The sequence below is a fragment of the Cydia fagiglandana genome, chromosome 1 (genome assembly GCF_963556715.1).
Source record: "Cydia fagiglandana chromosome 1, ilCydFagi1.1, whole genome shotgun sequence".
NCBI classification, from domain to species: domain Eukaryota; kingdom Metazoa; phylum Arthropoda; class Insecta; order Lepidoptera; family Tortricidae; genus Cydia; species Cydia fagiglandana.
In genome coordinates, this window is record NC_085932.1 from 22,944,624 (window position 1) to 22,961,745 (window position 17,122).

Genomic DNA, 17,122 nt, shown 5'->3' on the forward strand with positions numbered 1-17,122 from the left:
ATTCCGACATGTTGACGCTCGGAGAGCGAAATGCCGACTGAGGTCCGGGTGCGATTTTATTATCGCAGTGCGCGCGGGGCCATACAACTCCGTATGCTGCAATTCACTTTGCGACAATCGCGTCGCGATTTTTTTGTCGCATATGCGCGCACTTCCATATAAAGACATACGTTACATTTCTGCGACTAAATTATCGCGCGACAAAAAGTCGTGGTGCGCGCTTGGCCTTACATATAGATTTTTTTCCTTGTTTTTCATTTGCCACAAAACAGAAGATGCAAGTAGGAATATTAAATGCTCCTTACATTTTCATGGTTCCATAATCAACTAGCCATTTCGCCATATCCAATTGTCCATGTCCGCCCCTCCGTCCGCGCCTTTGCTCCTTGATCGTTAGTGCTAGAAAGCTACAAATTGGCATGGATATATAAATTAGTCGTAAAACTGGTATAATTAAAACAGAAACACATTTTGAGGGTACCTCGCCTCTCGCCTATACAGGGTGATTTCGGGGTCGTGGAGCAAGAGAGCTAGACATCATACAGAATCCAAAGATGAGCCTAATGATGTTGTTAAGATTATTTTCCAGATGACAAGTAAGAAAAAACATGTTTGCATACAATTTGGTGACCCTACTCAATGTGACGTCTTGTCGCTTTCCATACAGCGTATGTCAAAAGTCATAGGGTGACCATAATTACTTAGTATAACAGTAATTTTACTTTAAAAATAAGAATATTTAAAGTAATTATCCTTTAATAAAATACTACCATATGATCATGTGGATCATTTCCATAGTCAGAAAAAGTGGTTCTGGATCACGACCCAGAAATCACCCTGTATAACAAATCGCCTATGGAATAAGTAGTTTGCAATAAAAACCAAATTGAACCTCATTAAACTAATCTATTTGAGTGTCTCTTTGCTTGGTCAAACGCTTCTTCCTTGCCCTCCGTAGGTCCCCAGTTGTTACGTCGGGATGTAGTCAATATACACGATATAATCCGTTTCAATAGTTTTATGTAATGAATAATTAGCAGGCATAAAATCAAAGCAAAGCTTCACCCCGGAATTTCTTGTCGAAAATTAACAGTTAAAAAATTCATTACTCGAAAACTACGAAAAATCAGCTAACATACGTGGGATATATTCTGATTGCCAACGACGTGAGGAATCAAAAGAATGTTGTACGTCAAGGTTTGGACCACCCTGTATGTTCTAGATTTTAGTACTGACCCGTATTTCTTGTCCGCAAGTTTCAATGTCGTCTCGCCATGACCGCCTAGGCCTACTCCGCCCATGCCGCTTTGCTAGCCCGCCTACCAACCTAGCTCTATCGGCATTAGTTGAGCCAAGAATGTTTTGACAACGCCAGCTTCAATGCATATTTTAGAACGCAGCATGGTTACCGCTTTCTTGGATGATTTCTATAATGTTGTTTGTCTTCGTCATAAGCACGTATTTTCCATAGACATAGTTGGTGGTAACTACGGAGACTGTTTTTCTCAGTTGCCACCACTAGTAACTACTTCTTGGTAGTGGGAATAATCCGGAATAAGCCCCCATTCGCACGACAGCTTTTTCAACGCGCGTTATAAAAGCGCTTGAATCTGTCCACACTCTAAATTCGACTTAACGACCAAGGCTTAAAGTCGAAAATCCAACAACGCTTGATAAAAAGCGTCACCGCTGTTGTGGGAATACATACATGGTTATCCATTTGTGTGATTCAAACGCTTTTTTAACGCGCGTTGAAACAGCTGCCGTGCGAACGGGGCCTAAGTAGGTAGCCAATACATCCTTACATAGACAGCATTATATTATTTGTTCGTTCGAAGCGATTAGCGTCATAATAAAATTTAGAAGCTGACAATAACTAAATTCGCATATTGTCTTGTCTTGATATTGTCTTGACTGGAAACCCTTTACTTACATCAATAATTCTTCATTAGCTGAATACATCCACATTAGTTTACTGCGTGCATAATAAGCTATAAATATTTCATTTTAAGCAACATTAATGAGCAAAATTAAAAAAAAAAGCACTCGAGGTACCTTTGCCATTTTGAACCTCTGCCGGAACGCTTCAATATGGTTTCGCGATATTTATAGCTTGTTTATAGCTCGTACGTGGTTATATCACCTCCTTTAGAATAAGAAGTAAAACATTTTACACCATTATAATAGTCGTGTTACAATGCCACCTAGGTTTCAAAACTGCATTTAACCATGTATTTTGAGTTTAGTTTATGTGTTTTGAGTGTTTTTTACATAATGACAGGGCTCTTGATTTTGAGATCGACCGACAGCAACTTTTCACCTGTACGTGTAGTAGACAGTATTTGTAGACGCTTTTCATAATCTTTTTGGTTTCTCAATCAGTCTTTTTACGCTCAACGGTTTCATGCACATATATACCTTCGCTATCTTCGATATAACGTTTGTCGACACCAATGTTGCTGTATGTTGTCAAGAGGGAGACCAACAGTAGATTTAATTAATATTACTGTGAATAATGTGTGACTGAATTAGAACCAGTGGTTTCTTCGCAGCGTTTGAATTTTGTATGTGATTTGTTCCCTGGTTAACTTAAAACGAAAAATCTCGATCACTAAATCAAGATACAACGTATTGCTAGATATATCAAGTCGATCAAGAGTGATATTACAGGTGCAGCATACCACATGCACTAACTTGAAAAACCAGTCAAATATTGAAAAGTCATTCTCATTTTCACCAGTTCATGATACTTTTACTAAATGGCTGAAAGACAGACACATATTGCGGTACTCCCCGCCACCGTAAAGTCTCATAGGGAAGAGCCCTGCTCACCGTTTTAACATTTACTACAATTGGACATAGATCAGGCACAAAATGCGGCATTTCTGTATATTGCGCGATTTCTTGTGAAGAATCTCAAGCGAAGTTATAGTCACTATTTGAAAATACACTGGGTAAATATTTAGTTCGTTCTCATAAAAAATCAAGGTTTTTCTAATCTTGTCCCACCAATCGCTTAGCCCAGGGAAGGTTAATAATTCCTATATTATGTTTTTTATAATTAGCTGTATTTACATTGTGCACATTATTTTTGATTACGTTCTTATTTAACGAGTTTTATGCCTCTCACATATTGAGTGAAACATGTATGTTGCATTCGCATTCTCAAAATCAAACGATCTTTATGATCAAACGGAAAAGTTTTTCGTTCGTCACTTCGTTCGTTTGTCCATTTGTCTTGAATTTGTTACTTAGGCCAAGCGCGCACCACGACTTTTTGTCGCGCGATAATTTAGTCGCAGAAATGTAACGTATGTGTTTATATGGCAGTGCGCGCATATGCGACAAAAAAATCGCAGCGATTTGAAAATTGTGATTTGTCACATTTTGTCCGCGACTGCTCGCGACGCGATTGTCGCAAAGCGAATTGCAGCATACGGAGTTGTATGGCCCCGCGCGCACTGCGATAATAAAATCGCACCCGGACCTCAGTCGGCATTTCGCTCTCCAAGCGTCAACATGTCGGAAGCTGCTGCTGAAGACGCTAGAATCGCTAGATGTTGACCATTTAATTATGGAAATAGAAGGAGATCACCTTTGTGGTATAAATACTCAAAGTCATACAGCGATCGCATATTAAAGACACGTTTCATAACAAACGACTGGTACGAAATCCATGTTGAGAATGAACAAATCGTTGACTTTTTCATCGCAGTGCGCGCAGTGAATTTTCTGCGATATATTACAGCGCGATTCTAAAATCGTGTCGCAAAAACTAAAATCGTGGTGCGCGCTTGGCCTTATAGTTTACCAAAGAACTGTCTCATTTCAATCATACACAAAGAGCATCATACTATCTTTGTCTTACACTAGTGCTAGTACCCACTAGAAAAGGATGAGTAGAGTTTTCCTGGTTTTTATTGCCTGACAAATTGGTTTGACCAACTATTCTTATTGGTTGAAGCAGCAAAAGTTTACACCAATCCTGTCACCGTTAAAGCTTTATCTATAGTCCTAACTGTATCCTTACCTCAAGGCAGTATGGCTTAGAGCTTTAGCCTGTCCAGATGGACGGAAAAAAAAAGTATCCTTACCTCGAGCTTGACACTGACCTGATACTGACATGTTCGTTGACGTCTGAGGGCCTACCGCGAACGACCTTCGACATTTTGCCTTTCTGTCGCACTAATAAATTCGTACGTAAGTGCGACAGAGAGGCAACACGTCGAACGTGGTTCGCGGTAGGCCCTCTGCAATCTGCATTAACTTGCTTTCTATACATCTCGCTCGCACTAATTTGCCAATACGAGCGAGATGCAAAGAAAGTATTAAGTTACGCAGACGTTGTAGTTTGAACTTTGCTCGTGGTGAATATTGAGATTTGAGATGCCCAAATGTGGTAGGTATGTAATTAATAGGTAAGTATAAATTGATTTGTTTAGCGATAATATGAATATATATCTAATTATGATTTTGTCAATTTCAGTCCCTACAAGGTATAAGCACCTAATATTTATAGTCCATTTGCGTTAAATTAAAATCATAAACGTGACCTATTTGGTCTAGGGGCATGGCTAAGCCGAGTAACAGCGACGGGTCACTATTATCTTAACGTGAATGAGCTATAGTAAACTAATTGCTGACTGTACCTATGTTTAGCAACATTAATATATTAAAAGTTGAGTGCGTAACCGAAAACCTCTAACAGACGGGCGTACCGGACCGCGACCTTGGCCCGGTCAGCATGTTATCTCTTTTTCGCTCTCACTTATAAAAAAGTGTAAGGCGGACTACCTTCCTCACCAAGGCCTCAAACCGCACCAAGGTCGCGGTACGGAATCTTCATCTGTTCCAGCTTTAAAAAATGAAATAATTGTAACAAGTTTTATTGAAAGCAGTTGCGTTCTTATTAATAAAAGCTGCGCATTAATTTATTACAAGCAATAATTTCCATAGTAAATGTACCTAGGCCTCGTTCATAATTTAATCATCATGTACTACGTGTATGTGAGGTGTGCAATAAAGAGTATTGTATTGTAGAGCGAACATGTGTAAACGCGATTTGTGCACCAACGAACAGACACCACTTCGTAGTGCCTGTACTGTAAGGCCCGTCTTTACAAAGTATAACTATGAGTAAATTATTAAAAGTTGTTTTAATCAATAGTAGATTGTACAACAAGGGCATAAAGCGATCTGTTATAGTCGAGTATAAAAATTGACATTTATGCCTGAGTACACTCTACTTTTAACTTCGACCGTGAGTAAAATATACAAAAATATGCACATTGTAGATTTTTTTACAGTATTTATTCAAGACTAAACAAAATTGTACTCGGGCAGCTTGGGGGCACGGGGCACGCCGGTCGGGGGCGCGCCGGCAGAGCTGGCAGTTTGTATGGCAGATTTTGGATTTTATTGGACGTACTAGATATTTTTCTACTAGTCGACTGTAATTCTTGAATTAAGATTTCTTATACCAAACTGCAATTGGGTATTTTAATGTATCTAACCTAACCTAACCCAACTCAACTATAATATTCGTTTCGATACAGTTTAGTCAACTATAATGAAATTGACCAATCACAGCTCGCCGCAATCAATATAGGACAAAACAAAACCATAGCTGAAATTGATTATTTTAGGATGTATAGTAGAAACAACTGGTTCATAATTCAGAAACGCGCATGTGATACCCTTAATATAGCAACATCCATAGACTACGAAAACCACTTAGTGTTGCTTGTTAGTCTCCATAGGCTACGGTGGCCAAAATCGAGAAAACAACTGTCTGTCAAAATCTAAAAATTGAATTTAGCGCGGACCAAGTACCAGGGCCTCATAAGTTACGAGAAGGTGTCGTTGACCAACCCGCCGTGGGGTGCGGATCGCGGCGGCCGGGTCGCGTACCAGTATGAAGGTGTCGCGGCTCCTCGCGAATCTAAGCTGTATACTTTTGGTTTGGTTTGTTTGTATGATTCTACTAGTTTAAAGTATTTTTTTGTTGACTAGTAGAAAAAGTATTGTATACAATAGTGATATAATATAATCAAGCTTTTCAATCTCGTACCTACTTAGGCAACAAGCTTCGTTGCCTAAACACGGTACTCGACTGAAAAGCTCTCTATTATATCAAGATTGTATAAAATACTATTTTACTTTATGTTCTAGAACATGATAAGCAACTTTATGTCATCTACGCACGACTTAAAGTCGAACTTTACGAGCATGAGAAGAAAAATATAAACTATGTATTATGTTTCAGTTATAATTTATTATCTCTACAAGATGCATGTGTAATATAGTTTTTTATTAATTTTTATATTGGCCGAGAAGTTCTGGGGTATATCGTGTATTATTTAGTAGCTGGATTTATCGTCCAAGAGACCTTCAGTGACATAACATTGGAATTAGGTAACTCTTTCTTGTGTTGCTATATTTGCTTGAATACAGCTGTTGTCTGACGGTACAATACAGCGGAATCACCTGCAGAAATAATGCAAAATTGAATCCATTCAGTGTATTTCGTATTCGCACTATCGTGTCTGAATGGAAGGGCCTATAGTTCGTTTTTTTAGCATAAGAAATAAGGTAAACAATCTTGATGTATCTTTTAACTGAAAAACATATTTTATAAATAAGTTACGGCAAATATGTAACAATTATGAATCTAATACGATACATAAGTAATAGTTTCTGATTTTTAAAAGCGTTTTTCAATTAAAAGACATGTCAAGATCGCTTACCTTCTTGCAAGTTCTTTCTAATGCTAAAAAAACGAACCATAGATAGAGGAAACATAGGTAGGTAGATACTTGTATAAGTACTTATTTATATACACGGTGTAACATGAAAAAACCGAATAATTTTAACAGCATATTCCTGATCATATTTAGAGACAAAAATGTCCTATAAACTTATTTGAAATTCGCTTAGTTTCAGAGATAATATTAATTAATAAAAAAAACAAGTTTGTTTTGTTACATAGTGTAAAAAGGCCTTTTTAATGTTAATGTTGATGCTATGGGACGTAGTCTAAATATCCTTATTGATAAATGTCAAAAAGTGACAAATCACACTTTGCAAAAAGTAGGTTTACCAAAAAAAAAAGTAAAAATTAATTTTAAGTGACAAGTTTACCAATAACATTTATTTTTTATGTACATATACATTCAAAAAATTGAAAAGAAACAAACAAAAAAAAATATTTATTGGTGAACTTGACCTAAACTCATATTACATTTATTCCTTCTTTTGACCTCAGAAATGCGTGGTTAAAATTATTCGGTTTCCTCATGTTACACCGTGTATACTGGATAGGTACCTTTAATAGAAATGGCGGATGGGCCCATCAAATCTTACATTAAAGCACTCTAAGGGCCACTTACGAGTCCCGTTCCAGGGTTAGCCAAATAATCAAATAACTAAAAGTTAACCGTTTTTAACCGACTTCCAAATCTCAAAGAAGGAGGTTATCAATTCGGTTGTATGTTTTTTTTTATGTTTGTTACTCCATATCGATTTAGTAATGACGGAGTTACTAAATCGATTTTGAAAATTCTTTTTTTGATTGAATGTATATGCATACAGATTGGTCCCGTTTTTGTCAAAACCCAGTTCTGATGATGGGATCCATGAGGAATCGAGGGAACTCAAATCTTAAAGGCAAACATATAGTGATTTTTGGGTTTTTATCAACAAATCAAGCATATACACCCAAAAAAGTGACATTTGATGAAGTCGAACTGCTGATGATGATCAGAACGGAACTCTTTAACGACGCGACGCATAGTTCACGGTTGGCGATTTGAAGGCATGCGTATAGAGATTTTTGTATTTACATCAGGAAATCAAGCATTTTCATTAAAAACTGTTGCATTTGATGAAGTGGAACTGCTGATGATGATCAGAACAGAACTCTTAAACGACGCATAGTTCACGTTTGGCGATTTTTCCTTTTCGTTATGTTCGTTAAGCAAGTTAAGTTTTTAAGCCACATTTTTGTCAAGCTTGAGTTCTGATGATGGGATCCATAAGGAATCGAGGGAACTCCTCAAATATTAAAGGCATACGTATAGATTTTTTTGTATTTTCATCATAAAATCAAGCATTTACATTAAAAACTGTCGCATTTGATGAAGTGGAACTGCTGATGATGACCAGATCAGAACTCTTCAATGACGCTTGGTACACGTTTGGTGACTACGAATTTCGATTTTGACTTGGACTGGGACCCGGACTCGGACTCATACCTGGATCCGGTTCGGACCCGGATCCGGTTACGACCTGGATTCAGATCCGGATTCGGACTCGGAACCGGAATCGGACCCGGACTCGGATCCGGACTCGGACCCGGTCTCGGACCCGGAAACGGACCCGGACTCGGACCCGGACTCGGACCTGGGCCCAGAAAACCACTATGATACCTTAACTAAATAAACAACTATGATTACCTACCATAAAATTAATGTAGGTATAAAGTACGATGATGCCAATCTTACTAGCCCCTCCCGCTTAAACCCCCGTACACCGCACGGAATGCGCCATTAAGTGGGTTAGGTTTGAACTGCGATCCTCACAGAACCGAACAAGGATTAGGTTAGGTTAGAACTGCGAGCCTTACAGAAACGGAATGCTACTTGAAAAGTGGGTTTGATTAGGTTCGAACTGCGATCCGCACAGAACCGAACTGCTATCTGAGGAGTGGGTTAGGTTAGGCTAGAACTACGACCCTCATGGCTCCTCTTCACGATGGGCCAACGTCGGCCACTCCAAGGGACGCATTTATGCGTTAGAGGGAGCAAGTGATATTGCTATCTCATTCTACCGCATGGCTGCGTCCCTTGGAGTGGCCGGCGTTGGCCCATCCTGTAGAGGAGCCATTATACAGAAGCGAAATGCTAGTAGAAAAGTGGGTGGTTTTACCTCCTTTTCTACATAGTGTACCATCTACAATAATCTTTCATCGGCCCCCATGGAAGTCGGTTTTTTTTTCTTAAAAATTATTACAGTACAGTTTAGGCCTGTATAAACGGTTAATTCCGAGCAAGTTAGCTAACCCTGTAATGCGCAAGTGGCCCTAAATGTATATCATTTTAATGTGGTTATGTACCTTCTGTGTATCAGCCAGTTCATAACATACGTATCCATGCACTTTACTATACAATTAGTATGGCAACTTGGGTACCTTTAAGTTGGGGCACCAGAAAAAATGGTTCTAGTTTGTCTTTTCTGGTCCTGAATGTTAAAGCTCTGAAAGGCAATACAAATATTTATTTACAATGATTGTTATTTTTACACAGACACCGAAGGTATACAATACAACACAAATACTCTTTATTCCACATCTCATTACACCTTACCATGTGTGGTAGATATGATGCGTATAAGGGCCACACAACACTAGCATATGCCCCCTTATTCATAAATGTTTACTAAAGTTGATAAGCCGATAATAACGTTTGTCCCTTTCCATCATACCAATACGTCAGAAAGGGACAAATGACTATTGTCGGCTTGCCAACTTTAAGTAGTTAACCTTTAAGAATAAGGGGGTAAATAGTCAACTCTATGGCTCTTATAACTGCTACTAAGTATGTAAATGCAATGTCGCCACAGAACTGTGCAACGACGGCATTTTGCATAGCGTTGACTATTTAATTTGATGACTACAGGCTATGAAAAAGAAATGATGATGTTAAGTAAGATCGATTTGGATCTCATTGGTATTTGATGAGAACTGCTAACAAGTAAACGCTTCTATTGACAATTTTGGGCAATAATCCATCCATAAAGCGCTTTACCAGCAGAGCAAAAATGTGCTACATTTACATGTCACGTATACGACATTTTTTGGAAGGAAGTATAATTTATTAACACAATCATTTATTATGAAATATAGGTAGGTAACAATTAAGGCATTGACGCTGACGGACTAGCGATTTAACGCGGCAGGTATAGTAAAATAATGAATACGCGTAAGTCCTCTAATGTGGCTAGAAGCAAGTAAAATTATTACATCTGGCTCTGAAAACAATAGCATGTAAAATAATTAGGTAATGTCTTACCTGTCCATTTACAAAGTTGCGTGTATCAGAAGTCGATCATGTATGATTGTTTGAATTGTTTGATAAGTAATTAATACAATATAGGTACATGAGGCATAGGCGCATTTAAAATACGCTATTTTGTAGAGACCATGTTCATTATTTTAAATTGTATGTTTTGACAATTATTGACAATGTTACATTGAGCGTCATCTTGACATTACTTTAGAAAGTCCATAGACGTTGGTAAACTATCTATATTTTTTAAAATGATGGAGTAAGACTGTCGAGATTACCGCAATTTAGAAATGCTTTACGTCAAGTTGAATTTTGACTTGTTGCGACATCTAGCGGTGAGTAGAAAAATTAAGGCTTAATTAACCACACTTAATTAACTCATTAAATGGATTTATTTCTATTCCTGCAAGCGTATGACCTCAGCTATGTTATACGAAAAATAGCTTATACAAATACTTTTCACATGATATACATGACATGTGTATACACTCTTATTCCGCTGTACAGCAAGTAATTTTTAGTATGACGATTTTGTAAAACTGTAAACTCAAACCCTTTAAATACTTTATCGTTGGTGTTGATACAAAAACCATAAAGCATTCTTCATATTCTTTCTATTAAAATACGCTACAACTTATTATATCAAGCGTATTATGAAAAATAACTGCTTATGTGCGCAACTTTTTTTTGTATATAGCTCGGTCCCTGCAAGGTGTCTAAGGTTGGTGCCATACAATAAAATGATACTACGATTATGAGCTTCAAAACGACATATATCTCAACAGTATACATCCATGGGACACTGCCCATACTAAAGTGCCCATTCTCCTTTACTTAAGTTCTTGAGTATCAAACTATCTTCTGACAGTTCAGCTTAAAAACATCGAAATGCCGGGACGTGCCGCTAGCCAGCCGCGTGATCCAAGTCGAATGTAAGAACTTCGCTACGCTTCGCTACGCTTCGCTCGCTCGTTCGATTAAATAAACCCGGCCAAGTGCGAGTTCGTTTAACTCGCGCACCGACGGCACCGAGGGTTCCGTGCAAACTTTCAATCATCTTTATCATATCATCATCAATAGTGATCGGGGATTTCTATGCCACTTAGGGTGAATGACCTCAATCATTATGCTAGTATGGATATGCCGCGGGATTCCGGGATTCGTGTGCGATATAGGAGAGTGTTTTGGCATGTTACTGTTAATCAATTAATCATGCATTATCTAAGCCGACTGAATCACTTCTTCAAACGCTTATCTTATCTACTAATTATTAGCACCCTAGAATGACATTGTAAATACAAACCGCACTGCAGCTGCTTTTTGCACTCATTATATTATTAAGTGCAAAAATACCACGTGTCTTAATGACAAACAACATCCCGACATAACTGTTAAAATAAAAAAACGTACGTACATATGTACGGTTTTTTAAAAATGGTTTACTTAAATTATCATATGTACTTATAAGAACATTTTTGTATAACTTAATAATTTTTTTGAATAATATTTTTTCTTTAAATCATAACCAACACTGTTTTTTTACAGTCCTTTATTTTATAAACGAATTACCAACACCGAAATAGCGTTTACTTTTCGAACAGTTTTGTTCCTATCGCGGGCCAAGCGGCGTATCCATATTCCCATTTCGACTTGATATCCCGCGGTGTGGCATAGAAATCCCCGATCACTGCGTGATCATATCAGCCAGAGGACGTCCACTGCTGGACATAGACATCCCCCAAAGAGTGCCACGATTGATCGGTCTTGCGCCACCCGCATCCAGCTGACTCCCGCGACCTTTACCGCGACTCAATCATTTTGTGTACGTAACTATAAACAAGAAATACTTTTGACCAGAACTATGTATACTAAACCAAAAGACGATGGGTTGCGTAACATACCAAAAACAATGTTTTGAAATTTTATTAGTCCTTGCCATAACCGGTACTGAATAGTACTGATATCATATTTCATAAACATAATCATAATTATTTATTTGTCAGAATACAGTAACATAAGGTCTTAAATTATTATAAACAATCCTTGTATTCAGCATGCAAGCAAAATAGAAATTTTAATCAAAGGGTCTAGCCGTGTTTGTATGGGGCATCGGCCCCAGAAGCCAAATTGATTGCCGTTTTGCCAATTCATTAGGCCAGATGTAAGATGCTATTTCACCAAAAAAATAACCCTAAAATGCAGCAGGTTTTTGAGAAAAAAAAAAATTGGTTTTCATTTTTTTTTATCTAAACTACCGAACCGATTTTTTTGTAACTTATACACATTATGTAAGTAATCTAGATGAATTATTTAAAAAAAAATGGAGTTCCAAATATCCTTATAATTAGTAAAATTTTCACTTTTAATTTTTCAAACTTTTTTTTTATATTTCCGAAATAGGGACACCCACCAATTTTGGGTATTTTATGTATAAATTAATGTTCTATAAAATATATTTTTTTCAAAAATATTCATTTGGCTCAACAGGGTAAAAATACCGTATGTATGTATGTAATGTATGAACAGACACAACCGGGAGAACTCCCGGTCCTATATCAACCACCGCGCCGCTCTGTACGAGTTTGAATTTCGAACGTAACATATTGCTAAAATGGACTATATTATTATTGGCTGTATGCGGCTTGGTTGTCGTCGCGTCACGAAATTCAAAAATAAAAAGGCGGGAAACGCGGCTCATTAAAAAGTTCCGTTTTAATATGAGCTGCGTTGATATTGATCTTGCAATGGAATAAAAGGAGATTATACACAAAATATTTTCAAAATCTCCAAGATCGTTACATTACTAAAGTCGCACCAAACAAAGTCTGCAGCGGATTTGATAGCCCACGCAGTGTAAGTGTTAAGTACTTATACGTCATAATTTCATAGAAGTTTGACGTTTATAATGACACTTGCACTGCGTGGGCTATCAACATCGCTGCAGACTTTTTACGGTCTAACTATACGTTCTTAGCAATATCTGCAAACGGCTTCGAGAATATGCGATTGATTATATAGAAAAAAGCCCGCTGTCCTTAGAGGAAAACGTAAGCCCTTATAGGATCACTCGTGCGTCTGTCTGTCTGTCCGTCTGTCACAGCCTATTTTCTCGGAAACTACTGGTACATATGTAAATTCGTGACCCAAAGATGGACATATTTTTATATAATTTTAAAATACATAGGTTCGAAGTTATTTAAGAGAATAGCCAAAAAATGACCATTCCCCCCCCTTTATCTCCGAAACTACTGGGTCTAAAATTTTGAAAAAAATACTCATAAAATCATGAATTAATATTTAAATTAATATTCATACTCAAAATAGTTCTTTACCTATAGATGACAGGAAAACCTATTAGAAATGTGCAGTCAAGCGTGAGTCAGACTTATGTACGGAACCCTAGAAACGCGAGTCCTAATCGCACTTGGCCGGTTTTTTAATTTCGTGACGCGACGACAACCAAGCCGCACACAGCCAATAATAATATAGTCCGTTTTAGCAATTTGTTACGTTCGAAATTCAAATTCGTACAGAGCGGCGCGGTGGTTGATATGGGACCGGGAGTTCTCTCCGGTTGTATCTGTTCATACATTACATACATACATACGGTATTTTTACCCTGTTGAGCCAAATGAATATTTTTGAAAAAAATATATGTTATAGAATATTAATTTATACATAAAATACCCAAAATTGGTGGGTGTCCCTATTTCGGAAATATAAAAAAAAATTTTTGAAAAATTAAAAGTGAAAATTTTACTAATTATAAGGATATTTGGAAATCCATTTTTTTTTAAATAATTCATCTAGATTACTTACATAATGTGTATAAGTTACAAAAAAATCAGTTCGGTAGTTTAGATAAAAAAAAATGAAAACCAATTTTCTTTTTTTTAATTTTCTCAAAAACTTGCAGCATTTTAGGGTTATTTTTTTGGTGAAATAGCATCTTACATCTGGCCTAATAAATTGGCAAAACGGCAATCAATTTGGCTTCTGGGGCCGATGCCCCATACAAACTCGGCTAGACCCTTTAACATAAAACAATGAATTACCTAATTACTATATATAAATATGTTACATGTTAAAATAATCACATGAAATCATCAGGCCCTCGGTTCCTTAAAATTTAAATAATCCTTTACACTATAAAAACATTTCTCAGTAACCATCTCGTTAACTTTCGTTTAAATGCGTCTTGCGATAGCATTTGCAATTCATTTGACAAATTGTTACAAATTACTATAGACATATTAAAAATATTTCTTCTTTACATATCCTTATGACCGGGAGGTTTGTACAGAAGGGTCATTATATGTCACTACATGTACGCACATTAATGCTTTAAGTAAGCTGGTTGTAGCGACACTATTTCAGGGCCACATAGAATCTTAGTCAAGCTTTACACATTGACCAACATAGACTCTGCTTGTTAAGTTTAATCCTACATGCCTACTCGTACCTACGTCTCTCCACCGGAACTTACCACAGGATATCGACACAGAATCGCTTCGGAAATCAAAACACCCGTTCGATTTCTCTAACGGTCCTGAGGAAGCTAAACATCGATGGTATCGATACACATCAACCGTTACCGGTAGGTACACGTTTTCGTCTAATTTTGAAGGAAAAAAGTTAATTCATATTCTGTGGTGTTGTTCGAACGTGTGCCTGGAACGATTAGAATTAGAAAAGGCAATTTTGAATAAAATTATGTATTTACTAATCTTAAATTCAGGGAGCAAACCAGCGTCGTGTATCGGCTTGGACACGTGGCAAGGAACATGAAAATCGTGCGTCTGCTTCAAGTGATTAGAGTGATACACGTTCATATTTTATCGATAAACAATGAGAAGAATCGAAAAAAAAATTTGCTCTGTGTATGGCGTGTTCTGTAGAAAGATATTTTTTTAATACATAGTACATCTTTTTAATAGAGTATTCGCTACGTGCACGACTGTCACGCAACCTAGCATCCACAAATCTAGGGGAGAACGTCTATTCACTACACCTCATGAAACTACTCCAAAACTCAAAAACTACTGAACGGATTTTCAGATGATTTTATCTATCAATAGAATAGAATTCTTGAGGAAGGTTGAGTGCTATTACATTTCGGGGTTGAGCGAGTTTAGGTATTTTACGCGCTGCGGCAGGCCGTGCGAGCTCAGTATTCCGATCCCTTCTACCACACTCGCACTACAATGATGGATTAAACATTCTTGATCCTTCGCGAAGCATATTGAAATCAACCATAACAACACTAACTGTAACTTATAAAGTCCTAAAACTGTTATTTGGTAAGTACGAAAATACTAAATGCAGTGCAAATGTACATAGGGGCTGTTCATAAATTACGTCATCTATTTTTGACCCCCCCCCATCCCTCAAATCATCCAAAAATCATGCTTCGGATGACTCTGTTTCCTCCTATACGTCATGCTACCATCATCCGATGTCCAGACCCCCCCGTCCTCCCATTTGAAATGACGTAATTTATGAATAGCCCCATACTCGTACTCGTACTTATGAACGTATATTACTCGAAAGAAATTATAGGTACTCGCTTATTTACATATTTCGTCATTGCATTTGGTACCTATAGGTTGTAAAGTTTGTATCAACGAGGGTTTAAAAACGAACTGGTACTGAGGATCTGATGATAATGATGATGATTAAGGTGGTCACGGATACCAATCAACCATGTAGTACCATGATTAGGCTCGTTTGATTAGTCTCAACAAGATCTTTGACACTGAAGATACACAGGGTCTGATGATGGAGCTGGAAGGTGGCCACGGGTACCAGTCTATCATGTAACTAAACCACTTCGTGTTTGGGCTCGTTTGATTCGTCTCAACAAGATCTTTGACACTGAAGATACACAGGGTCTGATGATGGAGCTGGAAGGTGGCCACGGGTACCAGTCTATCATGTAACTAAACAATTTCGTGTTTGGGCTCGTTTGATTCGTCTCAACAAGATCTTTGACACAAGACAGTACTCAGGGTCTGATGATGGAGCTGGAAGGTGGTCACCATTACCAATCAACCATACAACTAAAAACCACATCGTGTTTAGGCTCGTTTTATTCGTCTCAACAAGATCTTTGACACTAGGTGATACTCAGAGTCTGATGATGGAGCCGGAAGGTGGTCACCGGTACCAATCAACCATGCAAGTAAACCACTTCATGTTTAGGCTCGTTTCATTAGTCTCAACAAGATCTTTGACACTAGGTGATACTCAGAGTCTGATGATGGAGCTGGAAGGTGGTCACCGGTACCAATCAACCATGCAACTAAACCACTTCGTGTTTAGGCTCGTTTGATTCGTCTCAACAAGATCTTTGACACTAGGTGATAAACCAAACACGAAGCCCAAACACGAAGTGGTTCAGTTACGTGATAGACTGGTACCCGTCGCCACCTTCGAGCTCCATCATCAGACCCTGAGTAGTATCTTGTGTCAAAGATCTTGTTGCGACGAATCAAACGAGCCCAAACACGAAGTGGTTTAGTTGCATGGTTGATTGGTACCGGTGACCATCTTCCGGCTCCATCATCAGACCCTGAGTACTATCTTGTGTCAAAGATCTTGTTGAGACGAATAAAACGAGCCTAAACACGAAGTGGTTTAGTTGCATGGTTGACTGGTGCTGGTGACCACCTTCCGGCTCCATCATCAGACCCTGAGTACTATCTTGAGTCAAATAAATACATATAGAATGTCAGGTCGTTTCAAATATTTTTAATCCTGTCCGGTAGTTTATTAAACTGTACCATTATAAATTATAATACTATAAAAACAGTGCTAGGATCAAAGTCTCTCGTTGCGGTTTTCACGCACACAGTATAGCGTTTTACACGGCGCCCGCCGCACACAATGATAAAAAACCTCGTCGTCGCCGTTGAAAATGTGCGGAGCCGACCGACACACGTCCTGCCTGTACAAGCTCTGCCGCGGCACTGAGCTGGCGAGTGCGCGTCATCGGTAATATAGAGTAGTTTTCAAAAAATTTCCAAATAATTATAGTAGAATTTCATAAACACTAATGT

The 17,122-nt window shown here is 38.0% G+C and overlaps 1 long non-coding RNA gene across 1 annotated transcript in view; it reads left to right on the forward strand.

Annotated features, from left to right (window-relative positions):
• LOC134667803 (uncharacterized) overlaps positions 1 to 17,122 on the forward strand; it is a 433,239-nt gene that overhangs the window by 19,518 nt on the left and 396,599 nt on the right. The gene's annotated exons all lie outside the window — the stretch shown is intronic.